Here is an 18181-nt window from a genome sequence, read left to right as displayed (position 1 = left end):
TATGAATTTTTTTATTTATTTTATTTTTATTATGTGCCTGGGGGAGAGGATAGGGTGTTGGGAGGGAGGACCAGAGGGGGCCCCAATCAGCGCAGTGATGGGTAATGGGAGGTATGGCGCTGTGAGGAGGACACGCCAGTTAAGGGGAACTCGCCCCAGACAACTGGTGGCTGTGCCGAGTTCCGGTCCTCCACACATCCACAGGATTGCTGGTAGTTCTACCAGCCAACTCTCGGATCTCCAGTTGCTGCTCCTTAATGCCAGATCGGTAAATAACAAAACCTCCCTCATCTATGATTTAATCGTGGATGAGGCGGCCGATCTGGCATGCATTACCGAAACCTGGGTGAGCGATCTGGGAGGTATTAATCTCTCCCAGTTGTGCCCACCTCGGTATTCGGTTCAGCATCTAGGTAGATCCGAGAGTCGGGGAGGGGGAATCGCTGTGGTCTATAGAAGTTCCATTTCTCTTGTTAGGCACCCCATCCAAGTGGCTAATGCCCTGGAGTGTCTGCACATTGCGTTGGGCCAGCGAGACAGACTGGAAATACTGTTGGTGTACCGTCCACCCTGCTGCCCAACAGCTTCCCTAACTGAGCTGACAGAGGTGGTCTCGGACTTGGTGTTGCGATCTCCCAAACTTTTGGTATTGGGGGATCTCAACATTCATGCCGAGACCGCCTTGTCTGGAGCAGCTCACGACTTCATGACCTCCATGACAGCCATGGGGCTGTCTCAATTTGTTACTGGCCCGACGCATGTGTCAGGACATACTCTAGACTTGATTTTTGCCACTGAAATGGGGGAAGGTGATCTGGGAGTGAGGAATCTTACATCTATTCCTTTGTCATGGACAGATCATCGCCTCTTGAGATTTAGACTCACATCATTTTCTCCCCTCTGCAAGGGTGGAGGACCAATTAAGATGGTCCGTCCCCGGAGACTAATGAATCCTGAAGGATTTCAGAGGGCTCTGGGGGATTTTCCGGCTGATAAAACTGACGATCCTGTCGAAACCCTGGTCACTCTGTGGAATACGGAAATGACCTGGGCAGTTGACACAATCGCCCCGGTGCGCCCTCTCCATTGCAGAGCTCAATTGGCTCCTTGGTTTACCGAGGAGCTAAGAGTGATGAAGCAAGAAAGGAGATGGTTGGAGGGTAAATGGAGACGAACTCCCGACGGCTGTAATTATGCACTTGTGAAGGCCTCCACGAAACGGTATTTGAAGGCGGTGAGGATGGCGAAGAAGCAATACTTCACTACCTCTATTCAGTCATCTTGTAACCGCCCAGCGGAACTTTATAAGGTTGTCCAGAGACTTTTACACTCTGGTTCTCCGGACACAATATTACCATCAATGGCCCGCTGTGAGGGGTTTGCGAGGCATTTTCAAGACAAGATCATAAACATCCGTCGGGACCTTGACTCCAATATTGTAACAGTTGAATCTAATGAGGTGTCCAGAACACAGTCTTGTCCTGTTTTATTGGATGAGTTTCAGTTGGTACAGCTCGAGGATGTGGACAAGGTGCTTGGACAGATACGGGCGACCACTTCCGCTCTGGACCCTTGCCCCTCGTGGCTAATAAAAGCTAGCAGAAATGGAACGACCGGCTGAGCCAAGGAGGTGATTAATGCCTCGTTACGAGAGGGAGTGGTCCCACCTTGCCTGAAACAGGCGATAGTGAGACCGCTCCTAAAAAAGCCCTCCTTGGACCCTGATAACTTTAACAACTATAGGCCGGTAGCAAATGTTCCATTTCTGGGCAAGGTTCTAGAGCGCGTGGTCGCTCGCCAACTCCAGGCTCTCTTGGATGAAACTGATTATCTGGATCCATTTCAATCCGGCTTTCAGCCGGGGTTTGGAACAGAAACAGCCTTGGTCGCCCTGTATGATGACCTCTGTCGGGAGAAAGACAGAGGGAGTGTAACTCTGTTGGTTCTCCTTGATCTCTCAGCGGCTTTTGATACCATCGACCATGGTATCCTTCTGGGGCGACTCGCGGATTTAGGAGTTGGAGGCACTGCTTGGCGGTGGCTGTGCTCCTATCTTGGGAATCGTCTCCAGAAGGTGATGCTTGGGGAGCACTACTCGAGTCCCTGGGTGCTCCAGTATGGGGTCCCGCAGGGCTCAGTTCTGTCCCCCATGCTTTTTAATATCTATATGAAGCCGCTGGGTGAGGTCATCAGGAGTTATGGAGTGCGTTTCCAGCAATATGCTGATGATACGCAGCTCTATTTCTCCTTTTCATCTTCCTCAGGTGAGGCTGTTGCTGTACTGAACCGCTGCCTAGTCGCGATAATGGACTGGATGAGAGCGAATAAACTAAAACTCAATCCTGACAAGACTGAGATGCTGTTGGTTGGGGGGCCCTCTGCTCAGATGGTTGATGTCAGACCTGCCCTAGATGGGGTTACACTCCCCCTAAAGGAACAGGTCCGTAGTTTGGGGGTCTTATTAGATCCGCTTCTGTCACTTGAGGCTCAGGTAGCCTCGGTGGCACGAAATGCGTTTTACCAGCTTCGGCTGGTAGCCCAACTACAACCCTATCTGGACAGGGAGAACCTAGCCTCAGTTATTCACGCTCTGGTAACCTCCAGATTGGATTACTGTAATGCTCGCTACGTAGGGTTACCTTTGAAAACGATTTGGAAACTTCAGCTAGTGCAGAATGCTGCGGCCAGAGTTCTTACTGGGATGAGGAAATTCGACCACATAACACCTATTCTGGCCCAACTGCACTGGCTTCCAATATGTTTCCGGGCCAGATTCAAAGTGTTGGTTCTTACCTATAAAGCCCTTAACGGCACTGGACCGCAATATCTGATGGAACGCCTCTCTCGCTATATTCCTACCCGTTCACTCCGCTCGACGTCTAAGGCCCTTCTCCGGGTCCCAACCCATACAGAGGCCCGGAGAACAGTAATAAGACCTAGGGCCTTTTCGGTGGTGGCCCCCGAATTATGGAATGCCCTCCCAGATGAGATATGCCTGGCACCTTCCCTGTCATCTTTCCGGAGCCAGGTAAAAACCCACCTCTTCACCCAGGCATTTTAATGTATTTTATGCTTTTAATCTTATTTATTTTATTTCTAGTTTTCTTTTACTTTGTTTATATAATGTTTTATATTGTCTGTGCAATACACACTTGCTGTATTTTAAATATTGTGGTTTTATCATGTTGTACGCCGCCCTGGGAGCTGCTAGCTATAGGGCGGTTTAGAAATGCAACTAAATAAATAAATAAATAAAATTTATTTGATTTGATTTGATTTGATTTTAATATTTCTACCCAAGGCCCTCAAGGTGGCTTACAAAAAGAGCATCAAAATAAAGATACACCAATTAAACATCAATAATATATCAATAAAACAATAGTAATAGATCAATAAAACAATAAACAATGAAAACAATAAAATTTATAATACATTTCAAGGTTAACACAAATTACCTCCCCCCTCACTTTGGCAAAATCGGTATTGTAGGCATTGGGCTACTTTGCAAGGCTAGCCACACTCTCTCAGTCATAGTCCTATCCCCATAGTTCTGGGTGTGGCACAGCCCTCTCAGCCCATGGAAGATGGGGCTCCCACTTATGATTGTGATGGGATGGCGGTTCTGGCCCTGGAGATGCCAGTTCGCCTTGCAAGAGTCCCGAAGGTGAAGCCCGATGGGGGAAGGGAGGGAGAGCGAGGAGCCGCTGGAGGTCTTTCCTCGCTGCGGCCTTCCTGCGTTTTGGGCCGCAGCAGCATCCCCGGACAAGAAGCTAGCAGTCCCTGAGAGGAGACAGGTGCAGAAATACCTTGCAGCATGGCCTCCAGTTTCCTCCTGTCCATGCAGAACCTCTCCTCACCCCACCCGGGGCCAGCGGAGGAAGAGCTACCACCATTGTCGGGCAAAGAAGGAATGTTCTCAGTGTCCCACTCACTGACGGTGGGTAACAGCATGCATGTGGGCATCCTGCGCTGGAGGCGCCCCCACAGCCGCTGCAGACAACTTGATGCAGGTGTATTCTGTTGGTTCTGGTGTGTCTCCACATCTCTTTTCTGAAAACAGGGGCACCCAGTTGTGCCCAAGTATGGAAGGTCTCGATGACAGACTATCAAAGACCCATTACATCCATCCCTCGCTATTTATTTATTATTTGATTTATATCCCGCCCTTCCTCCCAGCGGGAGCCCAGGGTGGCAAACAAAAGCACTAAAAACACTTTAAAACATTATAAAAACAGACTTTAAAATACATTAAAACAAAACAAGTTTAAAAACATTTTTTTAAAAAAGCTTTGAAGAGATCTTAAAAAAAGGTTAAAAAACATGTTGTTGTTGTTTTAAAAAAAAGTTTTTAAAACATATTAAAAAGCAATTCCAACACAGAAACAGACTGGGATAAGGTCTCAACTTAAAAGGCTTGTTGGAAGAGAAAGGCCATCAATAGGCGCCGAAAAGAATGGTGCCTGTCTAATAATTAAGGGTAAGGGGTTCCACAGGGTAGGTGCGTCCACTAACCATTTCCTATGTTGTGCAGAAAGGACCTCCTGATAAGATGGTATCTGTAGGAGGCCCTCACCTGCGGAGCGCAATGATTGACTGAGTGTATAAGGGATAAGATGGTCTTTCAGGTATCCTAGTCCCAAGCTCTATAGGGCTTTGTACAGGGCCAGTCCCAAAGGGTGGCCAGATCGGGCCCTGGCTGAGGGCCCCTGGAGCCACAGAGGCCCCTGAGGGACCTCTCAATAGGATGGGGGAGGAGTAGCGCTCCTTTTCCGCGATCCATGGGAGAGTAGCTGCCGCGGATCGCAGAGAGGGAACTTCTTCCACCCACCCATCTCTCCTATCTTTTGAGGCTGTGCGGGCTCTGTGCGCAGGACTGCCATTAACCAAGATGATGGTTGAGATTTCCCTAAGGGACTGAAGCCTCCGGCGCAATCTTGATTGATGGCAGAAGAAGCTCCCCCCAGAGACAGATAGGCATGTGTGTACGTGTGAGCGTGTGTGTGTGAGCATGTGTGTATGTGAGCTGTGTGTGAGAGGGAGAGAGCGCATGCATGCATGCCAGGGCCCAGGGCAAGCTGGAGCCCAAGGACCCCAGCATGTCTGGAGCCGGCCCTGTGTACACCAAAACTAGAACCTTGAACTTGGCCTGGTAGGAAATGGCAGCCAGTGCAATTCTTTCAGCAGCGAGGTAACATGTTGGCAATACCCTGCCCCAGTAAGCAGTCTCGCCATGGCATTTTGCACCAGCTGCAGTTTCTGGACCAACCTCAAGGGCAGCCCCACATAGAGTACATTACAGTCATGCAGCCTGGAGGTTACCAGGGCGTGGGCAACAGTGGTCAGGCTATCCCGGTCCAGAAACGGCTGCAGCTGTCTTACCAGTCAAAGCTGGTAACAGGCACTCATAGCCACTGAGGTCATCTGGGCCTCTAGCAACAAAGATGAATCCAGGAGCATCCCCAGACTGCAGACCTGCTCTTTCAGAGTGAGTGCAACCCCATCCAAAACAGGCAACTGACCAATTATCTGAACTTGGGAACCACCAACCCACAGCGCCTCTGTCTTGCTAGGATTCAGACTCAGTTATTGGCCCTCATCCAGCCCACCACCAAGTCCAGGCAGCGGTCCAAGGCTTGCACGGCCTTTCCCAATTCAGATGTTACACAGAAATAGAGCTGGGTATCAGCAGCGTACTGCTGACACCTTGCCCCATATCTCCTGATGACTGCTCCCAAGGGCTTCATATAGATGTTAAACAGCATTGGGGACACAGCACAACTGCACAGGGGACCTAAAGACAGCACAATGACCTTGGAGATAGAATTGGAACCACTGTTAAACAGTGCCTCCAATACCCATCTCACCAAGTCGGCCCAGAAGGATACCATGGTCAATGGTATCAAAAGCCTCTGAGATATTAAGTAAGAGTAACAGGGTTGCACTCCACCTGACCTTCTCCTGCTAAAGGTCATCTATCAGGGCGACCAAGACTGGGATGGGTCAAGATAATCTGTTTCATCCAAGAGTACTTGCAATTGCTGTGCCACAACCCTTTCCTTAAAAGGGGGTATTTGCGACCGGTTGGTAATTGTCGCAGACCAATGGGTCCAGGGTGGGCTTTTTCAGGAGCGGTTGTATTACCATCTCTTTCAGGGTGGCTGGAACCACTCCCTCCCACAATGATGTGTTGACCACACCCCAGATCCACTTGGTCAAACCCCCTCGGCAAGCTTTAATAAACCAAGAAGGGCAAGGGTAGAGAGGACAGGTTGCTGGCCACATCATCGCAAGCACCTTGTCTACGTCATCAGGCTGCATCAACCGAAACCGTTCCCAAGACATTGCAGCAGACGTTGCACTGGACACCTCATTAAGGACTACAGTAGATGTGGATGGGGCATCAAGACTGCTATGGAGGTGAGCAACTTTACCCTCAAAATGCCTTGCAAATAATTACTTACTTGCTTGCTTACATGCATGCCTCCAACCGTGACTCAGGGGTACACACAAGCATGGGGCCTGCCCAGCCCTATTTAAACTGGGTGAGGGGGGAGGGTTAGTTGCTGAGTCAACATCTTAAGGCTGCCAAGTTGTCCCTAGTTAACTAGAGAGGGATGCTGAGTTCTGAGTAAGCCATGGGTAGATTCATGAAGCGCACTGAACTGAAACTTTCTTTTACTTCAATAAAAGAAAAAAGTACAGCTGTGTCTGAGTCTGAGTTCCTTGAGTTCAAGCAGGACACCAAAGCATCTAAAACTCCATTTCCTGGAGCTGATATCAACAGACCCCTGACAATACAGAAAAGCTCCACTGGAGGGCTACTTGAGGATGCGATGGAGGCAGAGAAGTGGGCCTTCTTTGTCACCCTCACTTCCACACAGTAGGCACGGTTATGATGTTTTACTCGTGCCCAATCAGCCTCACAGCACATCTTTCGCCACTTGCACTCTAGACATCATCCAGCCTGTTTCATTGCCCTTAGCTCACTGGTGTACCAAAGTGCAAACCAGGCTCCACAATGCTGGAGAGGGTGCTCAGGGCACCCATGTCAAGAGCCCGACGTGCCTTGCTATTACACAGTGTGACAAGGGCTTCAACAGGGTCACCTGCTCTATATACTGGGAACTCCCCCAGGGCATTCAGGAATCCAGAGGATTCCATTAGTCTCCAGGGATGGACCATCTTAATCTGTCCACCACCCCTGCAGGGAAGGATCGGAGCTACAAGTCTAAACTTCTCCAGAAAATGGTCTCGCCATGACAATGGAGTGACATCCACCCCCCCATCTCCAGACCATCCCTTCTTCCATCTGGAGAAAAACCAAGTCGAGGGTGTGCCCTGCCCTATGCATCAGGCTGGTGACAACTTGAGACAGCCCCATGTTCATCATGGAGACCATGAAGTCCCAAGCCAGAACACTAGCCTCAGCGTGGACATTGAAATCACCCAGGACTATCATTCTGGGCTCCTCCAATACTACAGCAGAGATGGCCTCCGCCAGCTCAGTTAGAGAAGCTGCCGGGTAGCAGGGTGGATGGTACATAAGCAGCAACCCTAGTTTCCTATCTCCTTGGCCCAACACCAGGTGTAGGCCCTCACAGCCAGCTCCAAGATTTTCAAAAGCTTTTGATAAAGTGCCACACCGAAGACTGTATTTGTACAAATCACAAATAACAAACTAAATAGGGCTGATTCAGGCCTATTTGTATCCTGTCCAAATCAGGCTAAAACAGCTACAAATCTCCTCAGAGCAGATTGGCTAGTCCCGAATCAATTTGTAGAGATTTGTACACATCTGTAGCTCAAAACAGTCTCTAATGAACCCAGACAGGGTGTCTTTGAAATGGAGCAATTACAACACCATAAAGGAAAACACCCGGGTGGGGAGAGGGGGAGGAAGGCTAGAATGCTATCACCCCACCCATCACTCTTCAATCACTGCTTGTAGGAGATGAAATCTTAAGATGCAGAAATCTCTTGTAAGTTCTGTCTCTTAGAAATGTTTGATGGGGGTTGGGTGGCATTTGTTCAGCTTGTATATGTCTTCTGTTCTTTCCCAATCAATCCCACTTCCATCCTTGTTTACATTTTTTTAAGTTTATCTGTGTTTTTTAAATTTTTTTATTCAATTCTGATTTCTAAGAATTATTGTTAAATTTTTGGGCATATTTAGCTACAGCTTTCTAAATTTGTTGTTGTTGTTAGCCAGCCAGCCAGCCAAAAGTTGTCAGCATATTAGCCAGCATTCTGAGATTATTATCATCATTTCAAATTCCTAACCACAGTGAATACTATTAACATTAAATGGTATTTTTATTTTTCCCTCACTCATAACTACTGTTGGCAATCTGTTCCTTATATGACAGTCTTTTTTTAATAATAATAAAAAATCTTTCTTGGGAAAAGCAAGTTTTAAAGGTGGCTAGCATGAAAACCCCTGGACCTACTCACCTGAGATTTGGCAGGGTTAATCTCCTCTATAAGAGCTACCATGTCCCCATATTTCATGTCCCTATGTGCATATTATCTCCATGATGCTCCAGCCCATGCTTGCCTGATGCTACCTACATGTATCTAGTGTCACAAACCTAATTTTTAAAAAACCCTCAAATTTTTCAAAATCTTGAAGGAAGGAACAGGGGAAGCACAGGGGTATGGCATAATTGATCACTCACAGTCTTTTTATTTAAAAAATGGAGAAAGCAAAATTTAAAAGTAGCTAGCATGAACACCCCTGGAGCTATCCGCCTGCAACCTGGCAGGATTAATCCCCTACATAGAAGCTACCAGGTCTCCAAATGTCGCGTCTCTAAATAAAAAAACAAGAACATTATAGATTTTTCAGTTTTGCAATGTAAATCAATGGGATTTTTAGAGATCTGTAATATTGGATTGTGATCCAGATTTGGATCTGGATTAGGGGATCAGTCTGTCCAGACTGGATTGGGCCTGATCTGTATTTACAAATCAAAACCACAAATCAGATTGGGGAAAATGCACACAACCCTACTGAGTAAGCTTAGCAGTCATGGAATAAGAGGAGAGGTCTTCTCATGGGTCAGTAACTAGTTAAGGAACAGGAAGCAGAGAGCAGAAATAAATGGACAGTGCTCCCAGTGGAGGGATATAGAAAGGATCAGTATTGGAACCTGTGTTTTTAAATTTGTTCATCAGTGACCTGGAGTTAGGGCTGAGCAGTGAGGTAGGCAAGTTTGCTAATGATATAAACATGTTCAGGTAATAAAAACAAAAGTGGGTGAATGGGCATTAAAATGGCAAAAGCGATTCAGTGTAGGGATGTGTAAAGTGATAAACAGTGAAGCAACCCCCCCTTAATTTCACATATATGCTAATGGGGTCTGCACTGGTAGTGGTTGGCCAAGAAAGAGACCTTGGGGTTGTAGTGCATAGCTCAAGGTTGACCCAGTGTGCAGAGGCTGTGAAAAGGGCAAATTCTATATTAAGGATCATTAGGAAAGGAACTGAAAATAAAACCACCAATATCATAATGCAGTCTACATATCTTATGGTGAGACTGCACTTGGAATGATGTGTACAGTTCTGGACATCGTAAGTCAGTGAAGATATTGTAGACCTGGAGAAGCTGCTGAAGCAGGAGCAGGTTTCAAGCAGCATCCATTCTCTGATTAGACAATCCATATAGTAATGAATAAAGCCCATTCCACAATTAATTTAAGTCTGCTTATTGGGATTTAAGTTACTTTAATGCAATTGCTTTACAAGATGTTGTTTAAAATCTGGATACTTCTTGTTTTATGGATTCTAGCATGAATCTGTATAAATGGGCTCTAGTTAAATGTAGTAAAACCACACAAACATCAATAGCAAAGAGACAGATGTGCCATTGCTAATTAATGATATATCTCTGGGAGGTAATACCACTGTGACCCAACTCCTGTGATCCCAGAAGTACTGTTTAGATGACAAGATTAATTCCAGCAGTTACATAGTGGTTGAAATGATAGAAAAGTGTTTGAGGTTAGTGTTCCTTGGGCAAATTGGTATCCATCAAAGGCCTAGACATGTTGACATGGAGTCAAAGGTAGGGCCATGTGGAATATATGCAGTTAACAGAATTAAAGTACAAGGTTACAATTTAGAAACAATATGTTCCTAAGTGTGTCCACGTGGTAGAAAATGCCTATGTAAATGTGAACTATACCATGCTGTTGTAAAACAAATCAGCTTTAACTTATTCCATGATTCTGGTTATTTTCATTTCCCCTCTAATAGCAAACTCAGGTAGTAGAGCGCCTATCAGTTTGGAAGTGATAGAGGGCACCAAAAAGTTAGGGAGTGGTTTCTACATACTCAAGGGACTCCCTAGGATCTAGGTACACAGAATAATAAAAGTCTATGAATTTTTTAAAAAATGAACATAATTGTTATAACACACATGAAATGGTCAAACAAGGGCCAGTACTTTCAGCACATTGAGCCTATAGCATGGCAGGAGGACCAGTGGTCCTTGACATGTTGGTGGACTCCCATCATCCCTGAACATTGATCATCTTAGCTGAGACTGATGGGAGCTGGAGTCCATCAACATTTTGAGGGCCACAGGTTCCCATCCCCAGGCCTATAGAAATATGACTAGCATAACTCGCCCCATTCTCTGGAGATGGAACTTCTGAACATCAGAGACAAAAACTTGTATCTTGCTGCTATCTTTTGAGGGATTGTGGGGGGACATTCTACTGCCCAATCATACCTGTGTTAAAGTTCTGTCTTTCTCCATGGCTTCAGCTCCACTTCCACCCAGGGGAGGAAAAGAGGGAATCTAAAGATCCAGAACGTGGGCAGACAATGTGAGTCTAGCAATAAAATGTGCGGTTCAGAGGAGCTGAGACTCAATGTGTGCCAAATACCCACTCCTTTCACAGGAGCATTCATTCCCTGCAAAAGTGTGTGGGGATATCAATGACTTTCCGGGGCAAGTGAAAGCATTTTCAAGGGATCATACCATTAAATATGAGGTGGCCAAGCAGTTTTCTTATACAATAAAAAAGAAGCTAGTGGTGGCTTGGCTGCACCCAGGCATTCTTGAGAGTGAAAGATGGCTGCCCCCATTGGTCTGTCCCCAATGCTTTAAAGAATAAACAATTAAAACCCTCAGCCACCTCATATTTATAAGTAACACACACACATGCATACTCCAAAGATGAATGCAATCTTTTGGGGGGATGCTCCCCCTCCCACAAAAGCCTCACAAAATTAAGCTAGGCTATGCCATTTGGTCCAAAGCTCTTACTAACAAAGCCTGGAGTCCCCGTCCCCAACCCTCTCCTCAATAACTTTGGGGAAAAGAGCAGAGCAGTAGGGAATGCTCCAGTTGTTGCAGTGGGCTGAAACAGACTTCAGAGGCTCTGGATCTGATTCTAAATGAATCTGTGCATGGACCTGTGGAATCTAATGTCTGAATCCCTACCTTTTCAAGTTCCACTGCATCATTGTGCAAACTGGATACAGACAAAATGTCAAGAGCTGCCATATTGTTGACAAACTGGAGCTGCAGTCTTGAATTACATATTTTCCCCCTCCATCTCTGTGCTGTTGCCATTCATCTGTCTTCCATCCTCCTTCACCTCCCACTTCAGTCTTACTGTCTTTTAGGTAAAAATGCAGTGTGAAGAATCATAAAAAGAAGCATTTAATTCTTGGCAGTCTCCTTTTACTATACCATTGTTGCACTGAAATTCAGAAAACACCACTGTATACTCAGTGGGATAAATCAGGACCTGGTGGACTCTTGAATACACTTCCATCAACCATGTATTAGCTAGCAAATGGAGCTTTTGTTTCTCGAGTCACTACCAGAAATAATATTAGCTCACTTAGGAGTGTTTGTTTACTGAGACTCTACGTAGCAGTTTTGAGAACTTTTTTTTTAACAAGAGGATTGGGCACATCAGTATGTACATGTTCTTGCCCTGGCACAGTATGTACTAGCAGGCATGGTGAATTACACTTTCCCTACTTTGATTTTCATTGTGGCTTTGTCTTTTGCTGGAATATCAGCAAATAAGTACTTTGCCACAGCACAGCCAGCTGCTAACAACAACAAAAAAAGAAATAATCTCCTAATTAATTCTTCAAGTGTTTTGAGTGCACAAATTATGGTCTAAGCCATAATCCATTGTTAAGGGACTGAAACTAAGAGAGTGATATTGAATATTAATGCAAATGATGATTCCTTTGCAGTCAGCCAGAAAAGGAAAGTACATTATATTTTTGAATGTGTGGCTTCTTTTCTGTTTGCCATGAACCCTTTTTCTAAAGCCCTGTCAAGAACATCTTACAGTGCCACTTTTTTCTTAGTTAATGAATATTACAAAAAAGCAAGAAAGTATTCGGAAGTTCTCACTCCAGATGGTGCATTCAAAGGGATCTCTCTGTGAAGCACAAAAGCCCGTTTCAAAGGAGATTGGTCCAGTATAAGCAACCTTTTCTCTCCTGACATTTTCCAAATTTTGCATTACAAAATTTATTCCTTGACCAGAACTACAAGGACCTATAAAAATGTTTGAGCTTTTATGCCCTGTGATCATAGGATACTGTGATCTGGTTGACAGAGGCTAGTCTCTTCAGCATGTTTTTGATACTCCTGCCACTGGGGTTGGTTTGAGTAATGATGGCGCATTAAAAACTTAATGAGAGGCCTGTTGGACCAGACCAAAGACACATCTAGTCCAGCATTCTATTGTCACAGTGGCCAACAAACTGCCCATGGGAAGCCTCCAAGCAGGACATGAGTGCAACAGCACCGTCCCACCGTCGTCCCCAAGCTGGCATACAAAGGCATACTTTTAAAGTTGTGTATCATTTGCTGATCTGGAATCAAAAGGGGACCTCTCCCATACACTCACATCTTATGCTTTCCCAGAACCTCAGGGATGAGAGAATCTCCCTGTTGCAAAACTTTATTTGTTCTTTTGTTTTTCTGCATTCCACTCCTCCTCATATCTAGTTTAACGATGAGAACTTTTAAAATTAGTTTTGCAATCAGATCATGCTGTTTGACCCAGCTTTCAGTCCCCTCAGTTCCTTTATTTTATTTATTACTTAAAATGGTATATCCCCCACTGGTGCACAAGGGCTAACAACAAATAAGAGAAAAAGATGACCTAAACAACCCTATAACATTTAAAATGAGCAGCCAAAAACAAAAATCACAGATCTAAAAACAGCAGCAAAGACAGATCTGCTCAGCAGGCCAAAGGCCTGTCTAAACAAAATCATTTGAAGTTGTGCTGAGCCAAGGTATTTAGCCCAACTTTTTCTGCCACATTCAAATGAGAGTCCCAGCACCTTGGGGGGCAGGCAGGGGTACTTACTATTCGATGAGGCAGCCAAGAATTATCTTTTTGCTTTCCTTTTCTTTTTTACTTAAAACAAAGGTAACCTGCCACTCCAAGTGGTGGATCACTTGCAATATTATTGAGAATTATTAATATTATTAGTAGTAGCAATAGTAATTATTAATAATTAGCATTGTTATTAATAATTAATATTTATTCATACTGTTATTGGTGAGTAGTCTGAGGCTAGCAAAACTACCTATAGGCCTCAAGCCCTGATATTAGCGCCCAAGAGGGTCTGTAGGAAAAGAGGTGATCTTTCAGATATTGAAGGACTAAATCATTTACAGGTTTAAACACTGATACGAGTAGGGTTGCCAGGTGTCTGGTTTTTGCCTGGAGAATTCAGATTTTCGGGATCTTCTCTGAGTCTCTGGGTGAGTCACCTTAATTTCTGGACTCTTCTCTCTCATTATTTTTTAAAAATAAGTTTCTAGGTGGTCTGGTTCACAAAATATACACCAAAATGGCAGAGCCCTCCCCCCACAAGTTCAGTGAAATGATCTCTTAGCTGGCTACTCTAAACCCTCCCTTTCAGGCTTGTAGCCAATAAGTGAAGTAAGTGTTGTGATTGACAAGGGATGTCTGGGCCTCCGGGCAGTACCTAGACTGCATTGCAAAGGTAGAAAACTGTTGTTTTTTCCTGTTTATCTGAAAAGCTCATAAACTGAGTAAGTATATAGCTTTCAGCAATACCAAAAGTCTTTTTTTCTGTTGAGTGCAGGATCAAACACGTTTAAATTTTCCTGGGCTGTTGAAGAGGGCAGTGTTTTGAAAACCTTCCCAATATGAAGCTTTAATCCAATACTTGCTTTTCTGGGAGTAAAGCTGCAATGCTAATCCCACATACCTAGAGTAAACCCCACTGAATTCAATAGGACTTACTTTTGAGTAGACATGATTAGGATTGTGCTGTAAATTAATGGGACTTTTGAGTGAACATAGCAAAGGATTGTGCTTGTGTTGTAAATCTTTCTCTCCTTCTCCAATCCTATTTTTAAAGCAGTTAGGCAGGGCTTACATAGAATCATAGAATCATAGAGTTGGAAGGGGCCTTATAGGCCATCGAGTCCAACCCCCTGCTCACAGCAGGAAATCCACAGCTAGAGCATCTCCCGCAGATAGCTGTCCAGCCTCTGCTTGAAGACATCCAGTGAAGGGGATCCCACCACCTCCCTAGGCAGTCGGTTCCATTGCCGAACCACCCTTACTGTCAAGAAGTTCCTTCTAATGTCCAATCTGAATCTACGCTCCTGCAACTTAAAACCATTAGACCTAGTCCTACCCTCTGGGGCAGCAGAGAACAAATCTGTACCCTCCTCTATGTGACAGCCCTTCAGGTACTTAAAGAGTGCAATCATGTCACCCCTCAGCCTTCTCTTCACCAGACTGAACATGCCAAGTTCCTTCAAACTTTCCTCATAAGACTTGTTCTCCATACCGGCTATCATCCTCGTCGCCCTCTTCTGGACCCGCTCTAACTTGTCTATATCTTTCTTAAAATGAGGCGCCCAGAACTGAATGCAGTATTCCAGATGAGGCCTGACCAATGCAGAATATAGTGGGACTATTACTTCCCTCGACCTGGAAACTATAGCTCTGTTTATGCAGCCCAAAACTGCATTTGCCTTTTTTGCCGCAGCATCACACTGCTGGGTCATGTTCAACTTGCGATCCACTACAATTCCAAGGTCCTTCTCACACGCACTACTGCTAAGCCGGGTATTTCCCATCCTGTACCCGTGCATTTTGTTTTTGTGGCCTAAATGCAGAATCCTGCATTTGTCTTTATTGAATGTCATTTTATTAATTTCAGCCCAATTTTCTAGTCTATCCAGGTCCCTTTGGATTTTATTCCTGTCTTCCATTGTGTTAGCTATCCCTCCCAGTTTCGTATCATCCACAAACTTCATAAGGCTTCCCTCCACCCCATCGTCTAAGGCATTGATAAAAATGTTGAAGAGTATCGGCCCCAGGACAGAACCCTGTGGCACTCCACTTGAGACCTCCTTCCAGTCTGAAGCAGAGCCACCGACGACCACTCTCTGAGTACGGTTTTCCAACCAGTTGTGAATCCACCTGACAGTATTTCCATGTAGTCCGCATTTGACGAGTTTGCTAATCAAAAGGTCGTGGGGGACTTTGTCAAACGCTTTGCTGAAATCTAGATAGATGACATCTACAGCATTTCCACCATCTACTAAGCTAGTGACCCGATCAAAAAAAGAGATGAGATTAGTTTGACAGGATTTTTTCTTGACAAACCCATGCTGGCTCCTTCTAATCACAGCATTGTCATCTAGATAGTTGCCAATGGACTCTTTTATTATCCGTTCTAATATCTTTCCCAGTATTGAAGTCAGACTGACCGGCCTGTAATTCCCCGGATCTTCTTTTTTACCCTTTTTAAAGAGCGGGACGACGTTTGCCCATCTCCAATCCTCCGGCACCTCTCCCATTCTCCAGGATTTCTCAAAGATGATGGCAAGAGGTTCCGAGAGTACATCCGCTAGTTCCTTCAATACTCTGGGATGCAGTTCATCAGGCCCTGGAGATTTGAACTCATTTAGGTTAACAAGGTATTTCCTGACTATCTCCTTATCAATCTCGAACTGCAGTCCCGACCCCTTACTGAGATTGCTACCGATGCAAGGTTGCACACTGTTCCCTTTTTGGGAGAAAACGGAGGCAAAATAGGCGTTGAGCAGTTCTGCCTTTTCCTCGTTATCTGTGAACATTTTGCCATCCTCATTAAGCAGCAGTCCCACCGTTTTCTTGGTCTTTCTCTTGCTTCGAATATATCTGAAAAACCCCTTTTTGTTGTTCCTCACTTCCCTCGCCAGCCTCAGCTCATTCTGGGTTTTAGCTTTCCTTACGCTATTCCTGCAAGCCCGAGCCGCTCGTCGGTACTCTTCCTTGGTGATGCGTCCTTCCTTCCATTCTTTATACATGCTCTTTTTTACTTTTACCTCCTCCACCAGTCTTCCGTGTAGCCACATTGGCTTTTTCCGATGTCTTCCATTTTTCTTCCTCTTTGGAATTGTTTGTGATTGCGCTTTTTGTAATACGTTCTTCATGACCTCCCACGCGTCTTGGGCTCCTTTTTTCTTTAGTCTATCTAGCCACGGGATCCTACCCATCATTTCCCTGAGCTTGCTAAAATCGGCTTTCCTGAAATCCAAGGTCCATGTTTGACTATATTCTTCTTTGGCTTTCCCCAGAATCCCGAATTCCAGCATTACATGGTCACTTTCCCCCAAGGTACCGACCGCTTTAATTCCCGTGACCAATTCGTCCGTGTTAGTTAAGATCAGGTCCAGGATTGCCAATCCCCTTGTTCCTTCTTCTACTTTTTGAAAGAGTAAATTATCAGCAAGGCCCATCAGGAATTTGTTGGAGGCTTTGTGCTTCGCAGAGTTTGTCTCCCAGCAGATATCCGGGTAGTTGAAGTCCCCCATCACTACTACTTCTTGCCTCCTTGAGATTTCGGAGATTTGTTTGAGAAAGGCCTCGTCTACCACCTCTTCCTGGCCAGGGGGTCTGTAGTAGACACCTAGTACCATGTCGGTTTTATTTGTTTCTCCATTTATTTTTACCCAAATGGTCTCTACCTGACCCCTTTGTTCGCTCTCTTGGATTTCCATAGAGGTGTATTTGTCTTTGACGTATAACGCTACTCCCCCTCCTTTTCTGTTGCTTCTGTTCTTTCTTTAGAGTTTATATCCTTGAATGGCTATATTCCAATCATGGGAGTCATCCCACCAAGTTTCTGTTATCCCTATGAAGTCATATTTGCCTTGATGCACTAAGACTTCAAGCTCCCCTTGCTTGTTTCCCAAGCTCCGCGTGTTGGTATATAGACAGTAGAAGTCTCTTTTGTCCCAATTGGATTCCTCCGTTAATATACCGTGAGCTTTGCCGTGCATCCCTTTCTCCCTCCCAGAGTCTGCTGTACCCTTCAAATCATTGCGTTTACAACCCGCTGTCTTTCTATCGGTATTTAAGCTATCATCTCCATCCCCCAGAGGCTCTAGTTTAAAGCCCTCTTGATGAGTTTTGCCATACTTCTGCCAAAGAGATTCTTCCCAGTCCTCGTGAGGTGCAGCCCATCTCCTGCCAACAGTCCCCCCTCCAAGAAGTTTAGACCATGGTCCCAGAATCCAAACCTTTCCCGTCGACACCATCTGCATAACCAGTCGTTGACCTGCAGTATCTTCCTTTCCCTTTGTAGTCCTCTATCCTTCACGGGAAGAATTGACGAAAAGACCACCTGTTCCCCCAAGTGCTTGACCTTCCTACCCAGAGCCTCATAGTCCGAGGTGATCTGTTCCAAGGTGTTTCTGGCCGTGTCGTTTGTGCCCACATGGATGAGGAGAAAGGGGTACCTATCTTGTTTCCCAGTGAGCCTCGGCAGGTTGTCAGCGACGTCCCGGATGCGCACCCCAGGGAGACAACAGACTTCCTGATTCATTTTGTCCGGCTGGCATACCGGCGCCTCTACCCCCCTGAGCAACGAGTCTCCAACCACCAGCACCCTCCTCTTTTTGCCGCGAGCGGTGGTTACATCAGCCTCCTTCTTCTGGGGTGTGGAGTCTTCCTTTGCAGTCAGTGTCTCTTGATGCAGTTGAGTTTGTTGAGGCTCTTCAGGGGTGCTGTCTGCTGAGAGACGCTGAAAGCAATTTGTTAGTTGCAGCAGTTCTGACTCCCTCCTGTTTTTCCTTGCCCTTACAGTGACAGTCGTCCACAGGGATTTGTTGCTGTTGCAGTCCTGTTCTTCCTTATCACTTTCTTCCTGTACTTTG

The 18181-nt window shown here is 45.5% G+C and overlaps 1 pseudogene; it reads left to right on the top strand.

The window, feature by feature from the left end:
• The first annotated feature begins 3613 nt into the window (after positions 1–3613).
• The window catches only part of LOC133376643 (SAC3 domain-containing protein 1-like), a 62917-nt pseudogene continuing 48349 nt past the window's right edge, over positions 3614–18181 (top strand).

This window comes from Rhineura floridana, chromosome 1 (genome assembly GCF_030035675.1).
Source record: "Rhineura floridana isolate rRhiFlo1 chromosome 1, rRhiFlo1.hap2, whole genome shotgun sequence".
Classification (NCBI taxonomy): domain Eukaryota; kingdom Metazoa; phylum Chordata; class Lepidosauria; order Squamata; family Rhineuridae; genus Rhineura; species Rhineura floridana.
Note: the sequence above shows the minus strand (reverse complement) of the source record. Positions and strands in the feature narration are given on the sequence as shown.